The sequence below is a fragment of the Paramormyrops kingsleyae genome, chromosome 19 (genome assembly GCF_048594095.1).
Source record: "Paramormyrops kingsleyae isolate MSU_618 chromosome 19, PKINGS_0.4, whole genome shotgun sequence".
In the NCBI taxonomy this organism is placed as follows: Eukaryota; Metazoa; Chordata; class Actinopteri; order Osteoglossiformes; family Mormyridae; genus Paramormyrops; species Paramormyrops kingsleyae.
The window spans coordinates 16,061,262-16,082,275 of record NC_132815.1 but is presented as its reverse complement, the minus strand read 5'-3'; the positions used below and the strand labels follow the sequence as shown (position 1 = coordinate 16,082,275).

Here is a 21,014-nt window from a genome sequence, read left to right as displayed (position 1 = left end):
GATCACACTTATGAATCATTTCAGTCAAATGCGGGGGCTGATCCACAGAACTAAAGCTGCTTTAGCTACAGGCCTCGTTTTATCTCTACAAGCAAAGCATCCCTCACAGCAGGCTGCTACACCAGCGGGTTTGCAAAATAAGCCGTCCTTCTATCAGGCTCAAAACCACTAATGAATGCCTTGGCCCCTTCTGTGATTAGGACACTCTGTTTATGAACATCTGTGCAGTTTTTACCATCATCACCCACAGTCATTCATCAGCTGCCCCGTCCTGGAAATAAATATACAGTGAATTAGATTTCTGGGTCAATTCCAGAACAGTTGGGGACTTAGAGGTGCGTCCATATCAAAGCCCTTGGCTTTGTTGGCACCTTGGCTCACACCTTCCAGGTACCTGCACATTCATCACACTGACCCGATAGTCCGCTGTTTCTCAGCCGTCCTGCTAAGTCCTGGTATCTCATTACGTTACATCCTCTATGGCTTACCAGGAGTACTTTTGTAAAGGTTTCCATTGGGGGCGTGACTTGCTGCAAAAAACTGTCCAAGGCACTTTGCAAATATGTACTTTGCCAAATAAACTCGATTAGACGTCAGTGGACACCTGGCCGTCTCTGCTCATGCGGCCCTCCTGCCAAGCGTGACCTCACCACTGACGCAGATCCCCCCCCCTCCCCTCCCTTTCCCTATTGCCGCTCCCACCTGCATTATGTCCTCGCTGCCCCACTCCTCCGCTTATCTGCTGGGAAGCTGCATGTGAAATTCTAACTGTCAAATGCACCACGATTTTACACTAAGCAGTTCCCACTTTATGAACATGGATCCTGCACAAAGCGTGATGTTCTGGAAAGTGAAGTTCATTCAGATTAAACTAGAAGCCTGTTCTCGATCAGGAGATATTGGGACCGTATCTGACTTTTTACTGAACCTCTGATTGTGCATAAAATATGAAAAAGGAATACTTTTTGTTTGATGTTCTTTTTGTTGTTTACGATCCTACAAAAAAGGCTGGATGATTTTTTTTCAAACAAAATTCACTTCCAAAAAATTACGCATGACAACCCAGGTGAAACAAGTATTTTCAGGAGGCCAGCAGAAGCCCACACTGGACAGAGGGCAGCATGTGTCGACTTAAAGGCCTCCAAACACCGTTTCGACACCCATAATACATCAGGTTGGAAAAACGACGGGACGCCTTACCAAGGGAATGTCTGAAGACTGGGTCGCGATGCTGCTCATACGTTCAGCTGGAACATCCACCGACTTGCAACTGGAGAGAAGATAACATAAGTGACCTCATTACAGAGAGGACCTTATAAACACTTCATAAAGTTACCATATGCAGAGAAACCATAACATGGTAATTTCCCAGAGCTATAACTCAGAGACAGGAACACCTTACAGACCAGATATTAAACACCTGTAATAGTCTGGATCATGGCCTGGATCCGACCGAACCACAAGTTAATCCGTACTCAGGCGAAAATGCACCTTATGTATCAATATGGTTAAAGTACAAAAATTAGTTGAAATGATCAGTGGAACATTAAACCAGTCTTTATGTTAAGTTCCCATTATTCTTATATACTGTAATGATGTCAGTATAGAGTTATTATTGTTAGTTCATTAAAGATCATGAAATGCTATTGAAAATTGTTCCGGACCTGGCTTTGATCAAAAATCTAGTGTGTACCTTTTTTAAAAACTGTGATAACCCCTGATCTATAACTTTTCTCAGTTCACCAAAAGGCGAGTCCTCATCAAACACAAGACCCAACAAGAGACACTCCTTTATGTCTTAACAACTTACTCTGATTAATTTTATGATAAATCAAATCGGAGGCCATTTCAATAGAACAGCTCGCATACCTTACCAGGGTAGCACACATAGCCTGAACAGCAAGGACACATGTAAACACTCTGCTACACTATTTAACAAGCCACAACAGATAAAATGTGTGAAAATGACAAGTCTGGCCCGCAAACAGAGGTAACATGCAAAAGAAGGCAAGTCAGCCATGATTATTATAAACCAATGGCTGCTGAAAGTACGGCTGCACAATTAGTCGTGAAAAAAAAAAAAGATTCACACCTCCAATGCAATCTCATTTCTAAATTACAACGGTTCTTCTGTATTGTATTACATCAGCTGGATCAAAACACGCACTCCAACTTTTCCCCAGAGTGTCTCAACCGTTCCAAAATTCTGCATTCTCTTTAAAGGGTGCTTACCCACCACATCAGGTATCTTACTTTTGGTACTTCAAGCAAGTACCAAAAGCATGGTACTTCAAGGTGTTGGTTTTCCACTGGCGTAAAAACAGGAACCAGCACTGAATGACATCACAGAACTGTGAGGCGGGGTATTTTGTACTGAATTCGAAAAATGGCTGTATATTATAGGGCTGGCCAATGTGCAATATTAATACCAACATCGCATGTTGTGCATGTGCATGTGAAATTCTTATATCGCCAGTCAGCTAAATTAAGATCAGACTTTTTCTTACTTTCAATTCTGTAGACAGACATTATCATGCAGGGAGTTTAAGTTTTGCTGAAACATTTTTACTCTGTCATACGAAAAAAAATAATAAAGTATTGCAATTTTAATTATTATTGCTTTTATAGATTCCTATGTTTAAAAATCAGCTTTTGTATGAGTGCTGCATGCATTCTCCGAGAATATCATAATCATTTTCATCCATGCTGTTTAAATCACCCCTAGATGGGTTTTTGAGAAATTTATGTTGAACTCTTTTTTTTGTTTTGTAAATATCCCAATATTTCTTAGAACAAGATCACATTGCAATACATGCACTGGCACTGTTGGTACTGGAATTTAGATGAATGGTTACCCTAACTCAGGGGTGGTGAACCTGTTCCATGGAGTGCCAGTGTGGGTGCAGGTTTTTGCGATGGCCTCTCAATCAGTCAATAACAATGGGTCCCTAGGACTAGAGTTGAGAACCACTGCTTTATTATTGGCTGATTGAGAGTTCATCTCGAAAACCTTCACCCACCCCTGCCCTAACTGAATGGCCAATTGAGCATTTCCTTTCTGTTGTCAGTAGTTGATATGCCAGTTCTGGATCAATCATATGTTTGGCACAGTCATGTTTTGTTGTGTTTCTTTTTGCAGTTTAATGAGTGCAATAAACATTTAAAAAGAAAAAGAAAAAAAATCATTATAGAGAATCATGATCTCAATTGGAAGCAAAAGAATCGTGATTCACTTTATATTCAGAATCGTGCAGACCTAGCTGAAAGCCACAGAAATTTACTGTGAGCAAAATGAACAATAGAGAAATCATGTTAATTATGAGGAATGTAGACGCAGGACAGGAATCCTGATGTTTAAAATACCGTGGTCCAGTATGCCTCCATTCTAATGGCCACCTATTGCTTAAACCCAAAATTCAGACAAACCCATGCTGTCATGGCCTGTTAATAAGGTCACAAGGTCAAAGTGAAGATTACCAGCACTGGAAGCTTGACACCAATTGGGCTGGCTCAGGGGCCATACAGGGGACAGGAGGTCCTGTTACGGCAAACCAACTGGGCAGCCAGCCTAGACAGGCTCTGATGCATCACAACTGAGCCCCACCCACAGAACCCCCTACACCAGCATATCACAAAGGATATGAACAGCGGATAGCACAGTTGTTTTTAAAACAGAGCCACCTGTAGCATCTAGAAGTTTGAGGATATGTGTTCCAGTTATTTGAGTTTATGTCCTTAGATACATTGCACTAAGAAAAACAGGATGATTAAAACTGTTTAATACCTTTCAGAACACAGACTCACAGACAATGAGGCCAAAGTAAGTTACCTCAATAACCCATTTAAACGAATATCATTGATAAGTAATTCCATAATTTATTCGAGGAACCAGCCCAACATTTTCTTCTTAAGTTTTCATTACAGCACAACATCAAGAAAAATAACCTAAAACTGAAATTAAACCAACAATCAGCCTATTCTTCATCTATTGATACCACACCGCTTCTTTAGTTTAATGGTAGGTTATATATATAGTGCCAGAAATGTGTTGAATGACAAGCCAGCTCTAAATAACACAATTAGAATATAATCAAGTACATCAGTTATTTCCATATGTTTGTCAGAAGGAAACCAACGAGCTTGGGGATTTCAGGAAATTTAAAACAGCTACAATTGAGAAAAGCAGGAATATCTTAGACCAGTGATATTTTTGAGTACCTGCTTGAACAAGTTTGGCTCTTTCGAAGGCAATGGTGCTTGAAGTGAACCAGATTAAATTACATATCAATTCAGATCAAAAGCTAAAAGAAAGCCACATTAACACATGTGTGTGTGTGTGTGTGTGTGTGTGTGTGTGTGTGGGATGGGGGCGGGGTAGCATTGCTTACAGCAAGGAGTGTCACACCATGAACTAAGATGTTAATGCATCATCTCACTGGAAACAGGCCTATGTAATATGCCAGTCGGCCAATATATATACCCTGCTACAAAAGGTGGGAGGAGCCACAGTGGGTGAAATTATATATCACTAATTACGGCTTGCTTTAACTTATGAATGAACAAAGCTGCCAAACAGACAGTTAGCAATCACTGATTGACTGGGCAGTATCCTGCGTTCAATGAGGATTGTTGAGATTCCACACATTGGAAATCTTTTAATTTCTATCACGGTTCAATTCAATTAACTGATTATTCAATAATTTGACAACTTAAATTCAAACTTTGTTTAGCAGCACTTAAAAAAAAAAAATCACAAATGTTACCATGGGAACTTAATTACATAATATTTATGGAATACAAAGGAAGTAGAATCTCAAAATGTTTTTATTGTTATTATTAAACAGGGAGAACACACCATTATAAACTGTCAAAAGGCCAAGTACTGAACTATTCAGAAATAAAATCACATAAAAAAACCATCACATTAAGGGAAGCGCTACCTGACTGAGTGGCGTGGGTAGCTTGCTGGTGAACGTTATTTTAGCAGTAGTGTCTAGGTCTGGTGCTGCTAGGTTTGAATACTGATAATGTTTAAATATCAACTGCCAATATCGGCCAAGACTGACACATTGGACCAACGCTAATGTGATTTTTCTGATGTTACGGATCGATGCATTAAATTGGCACTTTAGTAACAGACTCGTCACGATGCATTGATGCATCTTTACACCGCTAGTGATTACCATCCTCTGCAGCATCAGGTTATTCCGTAATGATCATAATAACAGGATAGGCATCTGTAAAGCAGAAGCTTGATAAAACCTTGCACGACTTCAAAACACGGAAACTGCTTGTGTAGCATGTAGCCCTGTCTCACATCCCTCATGGTAAACTGCCCCCTCCTCCCTCTCTCATCTACAAGGACTCAGGGGACACGGTCACCAGAGCAGAGCGCAGGTCAATTATCTCACCCGAGCAAGCTGACAGCCTGCTGATGGTGAGCACCCGAAATGCACATCGCACAAAGTACACGCCTGCCTGTTACACACGGATACACAGACGGCGTTCAGAGAGATTTACACTCACAGATCAACAGTGAAACTTGACGGCCGTTAAATCAGCATGCATTCAACAAGGCCACGCTTTGGCTGGCATGCCAATGAAAACTCCACTGTCACTTCCAGCTAACTTCCGGGTTTAATCTCCATTTATGTGTGAAGTGTCACGGATCTAAAGCATTTGGAGACTAACAGGATTCACCACCCAGCAAACAGCTGAATTCCTGAGCGAGAGAACATGGAGATCTTCTCCATAACATCCTGAATCCAAGCATTTCTGCCCTCTTGCCATGGTAACCAAATCCCTTCAGATAAAAATCAATGGTTGGAGAACACGGCCTCACACACTGAAAAATCCAGAACCACTCACTTATTAACCACAAACTGGTTGCATCAAACTCGAGATGATTCAGAATTTGTGCATTTTAAGCAGAATAATTCACCCACTGTGTAAAACACAGGGAGCAATGGTGGGATGTACACCAACTCAACATTCTTAAGAACAGCCTAAAATTACTAGGACTCGCTTCCTGAGTGACAGCATGGCTCTCTACCACAAAATGGCAGCGGTCATGAACCTCAGAAGCAGGGCAGACTACTCACACCATTTTTTGCTCATTGTTTTTGCATTTTCCTGCAAGTAGGGCATTTCCACTTTCCCTAGGTCCCAAATGGCGATGAAATGACATCTGAGACATGTGAAAGTCTACCCATCAATCTGAGGTCTGTAGCAGATGAGTTGGAGCAGCTCTGCCTTCCTCCAGAAGTCTTTTAAAAAAAAAATCTGCACTTTTATTCCTCTATTCACCTAGTATATTTTGGCATCCCTTTTGCTGAAAATTAAAACGGCAAAGAGAGGAGCGTTCCCAAAGTTTTAAGCAGCCAAGGACATTTGGAGGGCAGGCACATAAAACACATGACCAACTGCGCCCATTGTGAAGGTCTGCCAGCTAACGTCCGCAGCCTTATTTGAACTGTTCCGCTTTACACAGTCCCCGTTTCAGCAAAACGGTCTTCTCTGTGATGGCACACCATCTGTGCAGAACAAGAACAGGGTGCTGGGGAATGTGTGTGTGTGTGTGTGTGTGTGTGTGTGTGTGTGTAAGAGTATAACGGTACACGTATTCGTATAGAAAATTTCCGGTATGGCCTTTCGCTTTGGTACGCATATGTACCAAGCGAATGCAGCAAAGGGGAACCTCTATGTGTTACCCCTGAACGACATTCGGAAAGGGGAGCTTGAAACCGTGCCACGAAGCATGAGCGTATATTTACGGCAAACACAAATAAACCAACATATGAAGACCCTCTACTATCACTAGCGCAGTATATGTATTTTTTTTAAACGATGCACTATAATGGATATTTATTTTGTTATACTTGTGTTGTACAGCTCTAATATGAAGATGAAAGCTGCAAATGTGGATGCAATAACGGTCAGGTACAGTTCATTTTCTAAATGCGCACCTTAATGGATATTTATTTCATTTTTATTTTCTTGAAATAATTTTTATTTTGATTTACGTTTAAGTAAATTTTAAACCGAGGTACGTGCCAAACTGTGATTTTTGTGTATCATTACACCCCTATATATATATATAGGTATGTATGCATGTATGTATATATTTATGTGTGTGAGAGAGAGAATATTCAGGAAGGGCTGAACCATATATACTCCGTAACACATTATCACACACAGCAGTAAGCCTGCCTCCCGTCTCACCTCCGGGCAGGGCTGTATAACGGATTCAAAAACATGCTGACCAAAGTCCAAATCAATGCAAACAAACACGCCTGTTATGTTGCACCAATCCTAGTTCAAACAAACTCTCACACGCATTTTTGTATCAATTCTCCTGTAACTCCAACCACTACGGTTAAATATTCAACAGACAAGCCCTTGCCATTGTTGTTGTTCTGGAGCCTTCTAAACAGCTTCCGCACATTTCCCGGTCTGCTTCACAGCTAGGCGAGCTCATCAGGAACAGGCCGACTGATGGTATTAGCGGCAGATCAGGCAGCTGTTCCTGCTGTGTGATCCTGTTTGTATTCCCAGCAGACGCGAATAAGAAGCTTCCGGAACAAACTCTGCCTCGGCTTTATACGAGGAGGCTGCCTTTAATCTGAGAAAAGCAAACACGGTGTTTGCCCAAGGTTTCGAAAGCCATGGCTTCCTCCTTGGCCCCCACCTAGCAGGACTAACCGCTGCTCCACTGGCAGACATTTTTCTTTTATTTTTCTGTCCAAACTCCCCCCACCACCCAACTCAGAGAAATGATCAAATTAGTAACAAGTTGCTGATATTGAAAGGATGTCAAAGGCAGCTAGAAAAAACAGAGAATAGCAATGGCCTACATAGCCCACAGGCTAGTCAATCAACAAACAAAATCAATGTTTGTCCCCCTTTAATTTGAGGCAGTCAAACATAAATCACACTTATTGTGATTAATATGAACCCTCAGACAGATCATGAACATTACAAGGAGATAATATGGATGCCAGCCATTCGCCTGGGTGGGGGTGTGAGTGATGGCGGCATGTAATTGGGGCTCCACTGCGGCACGTCATACAGCGTCAGGGGACCTCGAGGATATTGCATACTTATTTTATGTGCATTTGCACTGATTTGATGACAAATTACTATGCATTGTAACCTTTATATGCTAATTCATACTTCAGCTGCAATATAGAAATTTAAATGCACGGTAATTTCTTATCATAGCAGCAAAAAAGCACATAAAATAAATATGCATTTCTGCTGTTACAACAATCGATTGCTGCAGGTATCGCTTTTAAAGGTGAATGCGGGACACTCAGATATTTTGATTTTTGAATGAACTGTGTTGGGTTATCCAAAGGAACGATAACATATGAAGCTAAAAAATAAGTTAAGCTTTGCAGTAAATTCAAAAAAGTCTTGTGTTCATCGCATCTCGCACAGTCCTCCATTGTTGTCTTCACTTCCGAAACAGTACCCTTCCCACAATAACACGCACACACTAATGTCATCGTTCTATCATTTCACCACCGAGTGCAGTGTGAATGCGAGATGGTTTTTGGTGGGGCTGATATGAGCTCCAGCCGAGAACTGGGACCAGCACTGGCTCCAGGCAAGGCTTGGTGTGAAAGGACTAAGAAAGTCAGGACCTCAGTTTTACGTATCATCTGAAGGACGGCATCATTTCTACAGCACAGTGTCCCTGACGCTGCACTGGGACATTGGAATCCACACTGACCACAGGATGGGCTAACCTGCTGGCCACAACAACATCTATTCCAGCAGCAACCCAGCTTTCCTAGTTGGTCTCCCATCCAAGTACTAACCAGCACTAAGAACTTTAACATATAGCACATGGGGGGTTCAGTAAAATGTGGGTCATAGGAGACAGATAAATCTGTTCATCAGAAACAGAACACACCTAGGGAAAAAAACTGCCAAACCAATTCATCTGTTCACGCTCAGGGCTGTGGCTGCACGATTTGGGGAAAATATCGAATCGCGATTTTTCTGACAGAAATTACGATTACGATTTGATTTGCGATTTAATTTTTTTTATGTCAAGCTTCAGTTCAATATTCAGTGTGTAGTAATTTTAAAACATATGACGCAGCATGAGATACCATCAGTATTAACTGGTCTATATTCTAATGCAAGGATGAGAATTTAAAGATGTGATGTGTCAAGTTAAATAAAGTAACAATGAAAACAATTGCAGCAAAAAGAAAAATAGCGATCTTGCAGGTAACGCTTATTACCCTGCTAATAACACTAGAACAGCCTTTTCCCACGCCAATGAACAAGCAAGAACTACTTCGGTGTATGCAGCCCTTTTGTCTGCGCTATTGTGTTGTTAGCTGCTGTTATTAACACTAATAACACTCAAAAAACCGTAATGTTCATAACAGAGTGGCTGTTCTGTCCTGAAACCGTAAAGCTGGAAATTTTTAAACATAGTATGCATTTTATAAAATGTTGAATAAATAGAAGTCGTTTATTGGTGATTTCATGTTGGTCGAAGTTTCCGCAACTGTATATGGTTATTTTCTATACAAATCAATTCAGATGAAACAAAAAATGTACGTATTCATGGTTGCAAACTCTTTCAGACTCTCACGCAAGAAATCTTACGGCAAATCTATATTCCATTCTGAACTTAAAATTAGCTGCATCAAAAACGTTACGGCAGTTTGCAAACCCTACAGACTATTTACAAGGTAATAAAACGTACATACATGTAAATGAGCAGAACAGAGAACAGAAAATCTCAATCCATGCAGCTGACCAAATTTGCCAACCCTGCATTTTATTTTAAATTAGAAGTAAAATGCAGTTTTCGACTGAACAGCTTATCATTCCTTTGCTTTGTTATTCGGACAAATACAAAACGAATGATTAAACATTATATGCGTCTCTTTTTGTATGCTTTCTAAATAAGACCGCGTGCCCATACCCAACTGTAATAGCAATTAAAGCGATCTATTCTTTTAGTATTTATGTTAAAGCAAGACTTTTATTTTATTACTGTTGTGGGATTAATCTTTGGAAACACTTAAATTTAATAAGCACAGAAACATATGACATAAACACGACTGTATTGTGGGTTTTACGGCTTTTTTGGAGGTCACCGACTCCGCCGCTGTGAGAATTAGTCTCGTTGTTTTGATGGGTTAGCGGTATACTAATGCTATTGCCTATTAACAAAAACCAAAGATATGATACGCTGAAGTATATTGCAGTTGGTGTTTAAAAGGAGCTCGCCGGTTCTATTGATGATAGGACCTCTTTGAAACAATCTCGGACCATGAAATAGTCAGGCAATTCATTTATAGCTCAGTAGCGGAATCAATATTTTTTCCGCACCGCGAATGCAACATTTTTTCCGGTTTCACGTGTTTGCTGTTTGTGGGCGTGTACTCCGTAGCCTCGGGGCACTTCTGATTGGTGAGCATTACTGTCACATAAAGAGCACAGCGCTTGTGATTGGTGAGAACGACTGTCACATAGGGAGCACGGTATGAGTATGGAAAACTATTCTTACAACAGTTTTAAACCCTGGGTCCGACGTGCTGTATAATGTATGTCCTAAATCGCAGCCTTTGCGATTTGCTAATCGCGTTCTTTCAAATCGCGATTTCGATTTGAAATCGATAAATCGTTCAGCCCTACTCAGGGCTCAACCTCCTTAAGCACCTTTCAGAAACAAGGTGACAATGACAAAGTCCTCACAGCATGTGGCTGATTCTGCATTGACTGAACCCATATGAGCAGGGTTGCTGTTGCGGCACTGCTTTGTGCCCCGACTGGGTTCACGTTTCATTAAGCGGCTACTAATGGTCCAGGACACAGACAGCAGATATGGTCACAGGGCTTGTGGGTGTCAGTCTGAGATGCTCTCCCAGGATGCACCATCAAACACACCTAATACTCACACATTAAATTCTGCCAGCTTCTACATTATGGAATTAATGGTTCAAGTCTTCTAAACTAAGCATCACTAAAACATGATAAAAAGCCAAGTCACAGGTTAGACTGAATTAGCTGAAGGCAAAAATAACAGACAAAGCTAACAGAATACATGGACTTCAGTGCTCTTCCTTACCAAACTCTCAGTTTTTCCATGTTTTGGCAACAGCTGCATCAAAACATCAAAAATGTGTCTATTCCCATATCTGCATCAACATCTTATAACAGGCCTTCAGGGACAAGCTTCTTAACTCTTAAAAAGTTAAACATTTAAAATGACAGTTTACAGCAAGCAAGGGGTTAAACAATCCTGACAAGACTTTTTCAAAATTACATGTAAGCACCATGTGCCAGACCAAATGCTGGGCGCGTCTCTGGACTGAGAACACTTCCACTTTGGCAGAAAACCCAGATTCGTCATTTTGAAATTGCGACCACACACCTGTTCAATACGTGCTTTGAAAGTTCAGTGAGCAAAGCAGGCACGCTTGAGCACTAGGGGAGAGTGGGTCCATCTGAAGATGCATACTACCAGTAAATGAGTTCTTACATGTCTTTTCTACAAGAAACATTAACATGTTTTTGAAGTTTCACCAACATGCAGTGGATATTAGAGATCGGTCAAGAGAAAGCAACTGCCACAAACATCTGTACTTCGCGAGCTGGATACCAAGCAGCCTATCCCAGCCGAGGTCACCCCCATCATAAACGGGAATGTTTCACCATTCAGCTGTGCTAATCCGTTTCACTAGAAGTCACTTTTTACTTTGGGGGTTTTAGAGAGTCATACATTACTGCATTTTACACACCATAAATTATATTACTGCTCTAGGGGCTCTGTCTGTCCGTGGGACGCGTAACAATCTCATTTTAAACCCAATTTTCACATATTAGTTGTACACAGTCCATCATTGTCAACCTCTGTGTCCCCATTAAACTTTGTTATGTCTCAGGGTGTTACCAACCAAACAAAGAGCAGGAACGCAAGTGAGTGTTGAACTAGAAGGTTTTACTTCAGGATGAACATTGGATGAAGGGCCGAAAGCCCTTCAAAAATGAATGGTAAACACAATTTGCAAAAATTTTTCCATTTGAATCTGGCTGAGAAACATCTGACGACTAAGAACATAGAAATGGGCCACCTGGAAGCCATACTGGAATGCTGGTTTAACGAGGTCTTTACAGAGATGGCCTATGAAGCCAACACTCTTGAGAAACCACAGAACATCAACCTCGTGTTGCAGAAATCCATGAGAAACGGTTGTGGAGAGGAGGTGATCTCACAGCCTGACAGTAGGCTACAGCTAACCCTGCACAGTCTGCAGAAAGGCATGGCCACAAGCATCGCTGTATTAGCGATCGGCTGAGGACAGAATGTCTCCAGGAAGATGAGCAATAAGACCTGCACAAAGGGACATTTCTCTTGGATAGAAAGGCGATATGGTCAAAATGTCATCTTAATATTTTTGGTTAGAATCACGATCCACAATATAGATCATGAATTACCTTTTGTTTGGTTATAAACCAAACACACTGGAATGCATGTAGTAATGACAACTGACCATTTCAGTACTTATCCAGCAATTCAATCCTTACAAGAAAACATTTCTTGTAGTATTATAATAAATTTAAACAAACAGTTTTCACAGAAAGTCTTGGGACACTTCCTTAATTCTGTAAAAATGCTGCAAATTTATTGGTTTCATAACAAAAATCCACTGACAAACAATGTTTAACATATCTGCACATATCGTTCACAGTGACATTTTGTGTTGTGTCATTTTTTTTGACTGACTCATTCAGTTCTGTTCTTTCCATTTTGCTATTAATTGCAATTGTGGTCACAGGGTCCCAAAGGGATATTAAACACAAATGTTTGGTGTTTTATGTTATGGCAAAGGTGTTGCTAATTAAAAAGCATCCAATGAGACCGTGTCAATTAACTTTTTAAGAGCTCTTTTAGAACTATAATTTGAGGTTCAATTTATTTCTAAGTGTGTGATACACACTTTTTTGAAAACAAGTAAATAATGATTTTTGCTGTAAAACCAATAAATATGCAGTAAAGTAATTAAGCTGGTGCCCCAAGATAGAGAGTACAGTAAAGGAACTGACTCATTACAGTAAAATCGCTTTTATACTGAAATTTCAATAGTTTAAAGTACAGATTAAGTAGAACCTTATTCCTCATCAGCCATGCCATACAGTTTAATCGACAGTGTAGCTGACCCAATAACCCTCTGGAGTCCAGGGGTAGGGAACACAATTTCACTGACTGGGGCATGGTCACACATTTCATTCAATATCATAAACTTAATTCATGGCAAATAAATTATTTCTTATATATTTGTTTTGGCATTAAATTCATCTTTATCTTAGTGTACTTTGTAAATATGTCAGATTCATGTTAAGTTTATAATTTGACATCAAAGTATAGACATTGCAAAATGCAGTTTGGAACAATTGCAGACGTGTTGTTTGCAGTGCAATGATTTTTAGCAGTCAGAAGGTATATAAAATTTGTTTGGATTTTTTTTATTTATTAATCAAGTAGTGCTGTATCACAATTCGTACAATAATGGTAAAACACTTATCACGGATACAACTGCAACCGTTCAGGATAAGCTATCATCGTCTATCACTACCCAAGCATGCCAAACTCGACAATCAAGGCAAAAGGAAGAGACTGTAGTAGACTCCTTATCAATGCTCTCTATCTGACCCATGCTTACAACCTTGCGCCAAAGGCCTATTCAGGGAAGATGAAAAAACAACAGAGGCTAAAGTTGGGCAGGATGACAGAAGTAAAGAAGAGTTTATCAAAGGGTGGTCGGCCAAGCCATATACAGACTGGGGTGCCAGGTACCCCACAAGTCAGTTCAGTATAGAAGGTACTAACGTCACTTTCCTGTCACAAGATGCCCCCCTCAGACAGACCAAGAGGGAAAATATGGTGAAATGTGGCTTATTTTGGTTGGGTAAACTGTGAAACAAGCAATTATCTGCTTAAATTAAAAGCAGTTGGACATGACAGGGATCCCTACAACTTATCCAAGGACCAGTGGACCTTGATATTGATATGTGGCCACAAATCAGGTTTCCTGACAAGATATTTTGAAGAAATTATTAAAGTAATCTGGATACCTGTCTTAACTTGCTTTGTGGAGTAGCCTCAGAATCTTTTTTAAAAAATGTTGTATTGAGCAGTTGACATTACCTTTTTAGGTATATTAAAATTGTCGTTTGTTGCTATAATTAGATTTAAAACCATTTTCCCCAAATAGTTAGCCAAAAATCAGTAAGACAAAGATACATACACTATTTTTAAATCTTTCAACTTAATATCATGTAACCCACAACAGACAATCAATCTCTGTGACAAGATGTGTATTTTCGTTCATTTTTTTTTTTGTTTTGCCATTTTTTTCCTCATTTGAGTACTCTTGCCCTGGATTTGATTAAATACTTTAATTACAGAAATAAATGGTAATATAAAACTCATTAACTACCCCAGAGACAAAATTGTCAGTTTAGACAATGAATCTGACTATTTTTTGGGGGGTGTTAATTGGGTGGTACTTATTGATTAATTAATTGAAGAATTACTTACAACTATGGGATGTCATATTTTTCCTGGTCCAATCTTGATATTAAAATTTTGAGTATCCGCCAATACTGTTACCAATGCAATACCTTTTCCCCCTTATGTCAACTACTAAGCATTAAATGAGATTTGTATCAATACATTTCAACTAACATGGCAAATTTTCTGTATTTAGTTCTGTAGCCCCATTGTTTGAGTATGTCAAGAACAGGAAAATATAGTGGTCATGTTGCTCAAACAAGAGCTATGCCCCTATGCTACAGGGAGAATTCCATGGCCAATATGATTTACATAAGTCTGCTTTGTTTCATTCAGTAACAACTTCCAATAAAAATAAAATGACCCTGACTTCAGTATGTCACGCTATGGCTACAAAACTTTTTGTGATTTTCCAAGCTAGACCTACCTCTGATGAAAAATTGTATTGTTTTACTCTCCCACCCCCTCAAGAATTTTTCTTCCAGTATCGGCCTGATACCAATAGTAGGTATCGGATCGGTGCCATCTCTGCTTATAACCATCACTTTGTTCACAGCAGTCAATAGTTTCTGAGGTAATACATCCATTCCAGAACCAAGTCAACACCTAACAAAGTCATTAATTCCTTCTGAAGAGGATTTTCTCAGAAAAATCAAAGCAAAGTATTTTTAAATGTCGTCATTATTTGCAAAATAATAATTCCGGGTGAATGTCACACATTTGCTTGGCAGATGCTGGAAATTGAATCCTGGCAGGTTCTACACGAGATGTTTTTCAGATGTCTTTGGAGGTCAGTGCACCTGAACCCTCCCCCATATTTCTGTCTCTAAGAAGTGTGCAGCACTTGATCGCAAAGGTCAATTTCCAAGTCAAACTGCAATATATTATCATAACCTACTCTGACAACTCTATTGAGTGCAGTCCACATATTTGGCAAATAAACAGTGGAACTAATACTTTGCACCTGTTTTCTGTCGGCATCAACGCTATATCGAATATACAAACAGTAACAGCTGCAGGGCAACCGGAGCCACGGAGGCTCGCCTTCGGAAAACGGCACAGGGACACTGGCACACACGCTAGGGTCCCTCTTTGAAGAATCTCGCATGTTCCTTTCGTCTAGCTCAGGCTTCATACATCCGGTTAAGAAAACAAATCTGGATCCTATGGCCGGTTGTTAAGTGATCGATGTGAAAATAGTTCCGCACAGCAGATGCTGCTGAACTAATCCAATTGGGAGCTTTATTTCTGAGACCATCCATCATTCACCACCTTCCAGGAATTGACAGATTAGAAACGCAACATTTCCTAGCCAAGAAAAAAAAAATACAATAATGTTGAGTAGTAAATTGTACACATGGTTACTATGAATTCCTAATATATATATATATATATATATATATATATATATATATATATATATTTAATTCTGCTTAGGAAACTAATTTTTAGGTAATAATATACTTTATATAGAATTTGAAATTACTCCAGATTGACTCTAGACATTACATTCTGGTAAAATACACAGAAAATTTTTTATACTCAACATTATTCTAGCTAAACTGATGCCCCCTTATCCTGATGAAAATATGGACATCATCTCAGCTGTCAAGAGTTACTATGCTAAGTGTGTTGAGCAATAACTCTCCAAACATCCTATACAATTATAAAGCAATGAATAATTAAAGTACAGTGATACAAACTGTCTGAGAAACAACAGTTGGCTTAAAGCAACATTCTAAGTAGGGAAGTAAAGAGCAACAGTAACAAGATGGCATTTTCAAAAAGGTACTCACAACTAGTTTACAGCTAATCAGGCTTCCGAAGTAAACTGAAATGTACTTATGAAATTTTATAAGTTTCTCTCTTTCCTCAGGGGATACGGGCAAACACAGTTTCCAAGAAGAATGCATTGCGGACATACTTGAAAAAAAAAACAAATTTCAATCAGGAACACATACAGAAAATTGATCAAATTAAGAACATTAACTCAGCAGGGGATAAAAATACACAGTAGGTACAGCAGAAGGGTGTCATTAGTGTCCTAGCAAAACAAGGCTTAAAAAAACCCAATCAACAGAACAGATGAAGAGTCTCCATTGTTCAAACTAAAGTTCCTGCCTGCTAAAAGATGAAATGTACCTGTTTTTAGCAGGTGAGTGGGACAACAGACATTACAAAGAAAGTAGGACAGTTTTCAAACAGAAAAACTGACAGCAAGAATTAAGGTACCCCATAAAACCACAAGACAGCAGAAAAGTAAAAAATAATACATTTGTATTTAACTGCAAACTTGCATTAAACTAACACTTCACAATGCAAACATTTGCTGGATTGCGTGGCACCAGTTCAAGTGCACCATCAGGAAGTGAGGCTTACAGGCCATTAGCAGCTGTCTGGGCCCAGCTGTGGCTACAAAACGGAAACGTTTGCAAAGAAAGACTTTAAGAGACGCTACAGCCAAGGACAGAGCTGCGGTCACACAGCCGGCATGTGGAGCCACAAAGACACGGCGTGTTTCTCGTGCTGCAGAAAAAGCCAGAGGCCTCGCATCAATCAGCACTCCAATTAGCCACACCAAGCTGCATATCCCCGTGAACCCACATACATCACCCACCGGATGTGTTCTAACCTTCATGTCTTCCCTGATGAGGAAAGTGTTAGGGTAGCATATCACTATAAAGAACTTGTTACATTTTTGTGCCAGACTTAGTATTTTACATGAAAATGAACAAAAAAAAAAGTGTAATTTAGTAAATCACAGCTTGTTTTCTTCTCATTCATACAAATAGAGCTACAGGCTTCAAAAAACATTTTATCTATTATTCCATTTATGGAATTCAACGTCAAATCAGCCAATTTTAGAAAAAAATTCCCAGATCACATATTCCCCTGAAAAAAATTCACAGGTGCTCCTATACCAAACTTACAGCAAAATCCTGAATATTAGGTATGTATCTCAAATAATTTTGAAACTTACGCTCATTAAATTTTTCATTAATTTCAAGCATTTTGCCAAACAAGCCTTCCTGTCAAACTTCCGACATTCATAGCTCCTTTGATATGGAATGTACCGCTTCGAAAGTCTGTGACTTGGGCTAACTTTTTCTGTAGAATTCAAAAATTCAGCTACATCTTATATACTTTTCCACCTACAAGGCTCTGAATGTGACTGAAAATTCAAAACGACGCCCCCTTTGAGAGCTTCTCACTCAAACAGTACGCTAAATAAAGCACTCAGTTTTTTCTCCTGTCATTTATGACATACTAAGCCATGGTTATGCAGTAAACATATGTATCACTGCTACTGGAGTGTCACAGTAATGTTTTTAAATGTGTCTGATTTTCATAACTGCCTAGATTCATGTCCTCATTTGACCATGTGGACATTATTTTCACATTTCTATCATAAATATCTAAATAGATTATCGTATGCTTAAATATCTGAATATGATCTGGAGAAAAAAATTATGTTGCTGCTAAGCTTCCTTCTGGAGTGACAATTTTTTTTAAGAATGAGCTGTCATTCTCTTGTTGACATCTAATTGACATATTGTATATTTATTACATGAATATAAGGTAATAAAATGGATAGTGTCGTTATTTACAGAATTTTTTGACACTTTCAAAATTATGTACAGCTGTTTCAAACACTTCAAGTCACAGTACTGTAAAAATTTAATTACTGAACTCTATGTATAATTCAAATACGCTATAATACTGTAGCGCCGGCAGCATTTCATGTCCCAGCATGCCTTGCGAGCGTGGGTATATAGCCCCGAGTATGTCTTGTGTGGCCCCGTGTTTGTATTTTTTAGTGCAGGTTCTTGTTGTGCTGTTTATCCCGTTGAAACGTGTGCCTTTAACTGTGGTTGCACATAGTTCCTGCCTGATCCTAGTGTGCCTTAGCCATGTAATTACCCGCCGTGTGTGTGTCTTGCCATCCTTAGTGCAACTTCCCCATGTTTCCCTGTTCATGGCTTTCGTGTTATTGTTGCTTGTTGTGTGGTCCCTCTAAGGAGTAACATAAAGAACAACTTCGTGTCAGTCCGCCTCTCGTCGTTTTCATTCGCCACTGCCGTGAATCCTCTGTCTGTTCAGCGCTTCAATACAGTACAATATTGTACATAAAGTATAGCTTATTGTAGTTTCGCTGTTGCATCTCCGTGGCATGTTTTTGCCGTTTTATCATAAGCTTCAATTAGTCGATATTTGGCATTGAAAGACAATGACTTTCTTTTCCCCGTCATGTTTTCTGAGCATGCAGAATTAGCCTCAGGTAGGTAGTCAGAAGCAGACGGGTTACCGCCTAGCCAAGTAGGGTTATAAAAAAAAAAAGAAAGAAAAAGAATTAGCGCAATTGTAATTTTCCCATATCTTGTCAGGTATAAAAGGAACAAAGTTTACAGCGGACTACTTGATTACGATAAGCGAATATTTGTATTTGTACAGGAATGATTCTGTCAAAAGCTTTTTGATCTATATAACCACTATAAGTGGGTTCTACTATATGGTATAGGAGCACCTGTGATTTTTTTCAGGGGAATCTGAGAGGGTGACCTGGGACTCACTGGGTGATTTCATATGGAATGACCCATTTACATTTTTTCCTGTGCACCCGACTCCTAACTGTCCAGACAACAGTAAACAGTCCTTTTCTAATGAAAAGACAGACAAAAGGAATCCTGTGCCATCATTCAAATTAAAAACCACGAAAATGGCATATTCCTCTGCAAAGAAATCACAGATGGACACAGACACAGATGTACTCTGGAGAACAGCGGCCTTCCCGGGTACTTCCACTGTGAGACTTAACCTCAGTCGGTATTGTCTTCGTGCAGAAAGCACTCCCATTCCAATTAAATGATTGAAAAGTTGGGTATTTCAGGAAGACAAAGTGACATTTGCACTAGAGTGATGTAATAACTTTCTTGGGTAGTCAACTGGCTGCACTCATCAAAAGACTAATCAGTATTCAAGGCTAGAGCGCTGCGTTCCATCATCAAAAAGGCAAATTAAAGGAAAACGTCTGCTTTTCTGGTACCAGCTTTAATTAAAGGAGGTAATAAACTCGAAAATGACAAAGATGAATGCACTTTGAAAAAATCCGTAGTGCCTATCTGATGCGGTAAAGCCATGGGGCTGCCAAACCCCACCAAATGTACTAAAGACTGCTGAAGGTTACAAATTGATATCCTCACTTTACAAAAACACATGTTGATCTCTAAGATTCTGAGCGGGAGTTCAATGAGGCCCGCATACTTCAGACAACGAAATGAGCTTTTCAGCAACTGTCCTGCCAAAACACTATCATATAGGGGGAGTGCTGTTACCTGTTAAGTTCAAATCCTAAATTTATGATACCAATAAACTTTTTCTGAAAACATATGAAATACTTTTTGGAAGATTTACACATCAGGATAAACGCTACACCTGTAGTCGGGAATTTGGGCAAAGATGGTAGACTGCCAATTGGAATAGTGATTTCTCATATTAAAGATCATGCAGGTGGAAAATAAATGAGAATACAAATAGATGGAAAACTGGGGAAAGCATTCCTGAGGAGAAGAACGTTTAAAATATTTATGGATAATAAAACCATGTTTCAGGTTAAAACCACATGCTAATAGCTGACAGAAGGTAAGTCCACATTTAAATGGAAAATTACATGAAACCAGTGAGAAGGGGTCATGGCCTTTAGATGACTGACCAGGAAGGACGTTATTCCCATCCTCCATTCATTCTGTCCTCCTTTTACCATAGTTACTCCATCTGCTTGGACCACTGTTATCCTGATTAATGAATAAAATCACCTGCTGGTTGCCGCAGCAGGCAGCTACCCATCTGATGATACACAAAACAGTAGATTGCTTTTGTCTGCCTTTCCTTTGGGGTAAATATGAAGTACACATTAGTATTTCAGACTGCCTTTATGGCCAATGACGACATCGGGCATCTGTCTCTTTAATCCACTTCATTAATTAAAGGCTCACTGCAGAACAGATGGTAAAAAGAACTGAATTGAATGCAATCATTTAAATCTGAGTTTTAATTTCTAAAGAACAGTAATTTCCCCTAAATAAAACCACTGACAACAATCCACAAAGTTTTAAAGGTTGGATATAAACCTACTGATCCATAAGGAAATAATCTTTACACAACTCCATTATAATTCTCAAGAAGTGATATGGCTGGTGAACCCAGTTTGAACGGTTAGTGTTCGCTAAATCACTGCCTTGTTTATCAGGACATGAAGTAATTAATAAACCAATGGGACGGCAATTAGACTGAGCACTCTGCGACTGACAGCAGAAAACAATCCCACCCACTGGAAAAACTGGAACCATAATAGCTAACCATTAGCCCAAAGACCAAGCGTGACACAAGCTTAATTATAAGGGATTATAAACTCTTAATATAATTTACCAATAAAGTCCCAGAGAATTCTGAAATGTACCAATGCATGTGG

The 21,014-nt window shown here is 39.5% G+C and overlaps 1 protein-coding gene across 2 annotated transcripts in view; it reads right to left on the bottom strand.

The window, feature by feature from the left end:
- Positions 1-21,014, bottom strand: part of disp1 (dispatched homolog 1 (Drosophila)) — a 55,725-nt gene that overhangs the window by 30,186 nt on the left and 4,525 nt on the right. For both annotated transcript variants that reach the window (XM_023799845.2, XM_023799837.1), the window contains exon 2: positions 1,201-1,270. The gene's annotated coding sequence lies outside the window, so the exon portion shown is untranslated. The remainder of the gene's footprint in view (positions 1-1,200; positions 1,271-21,014) is intronic.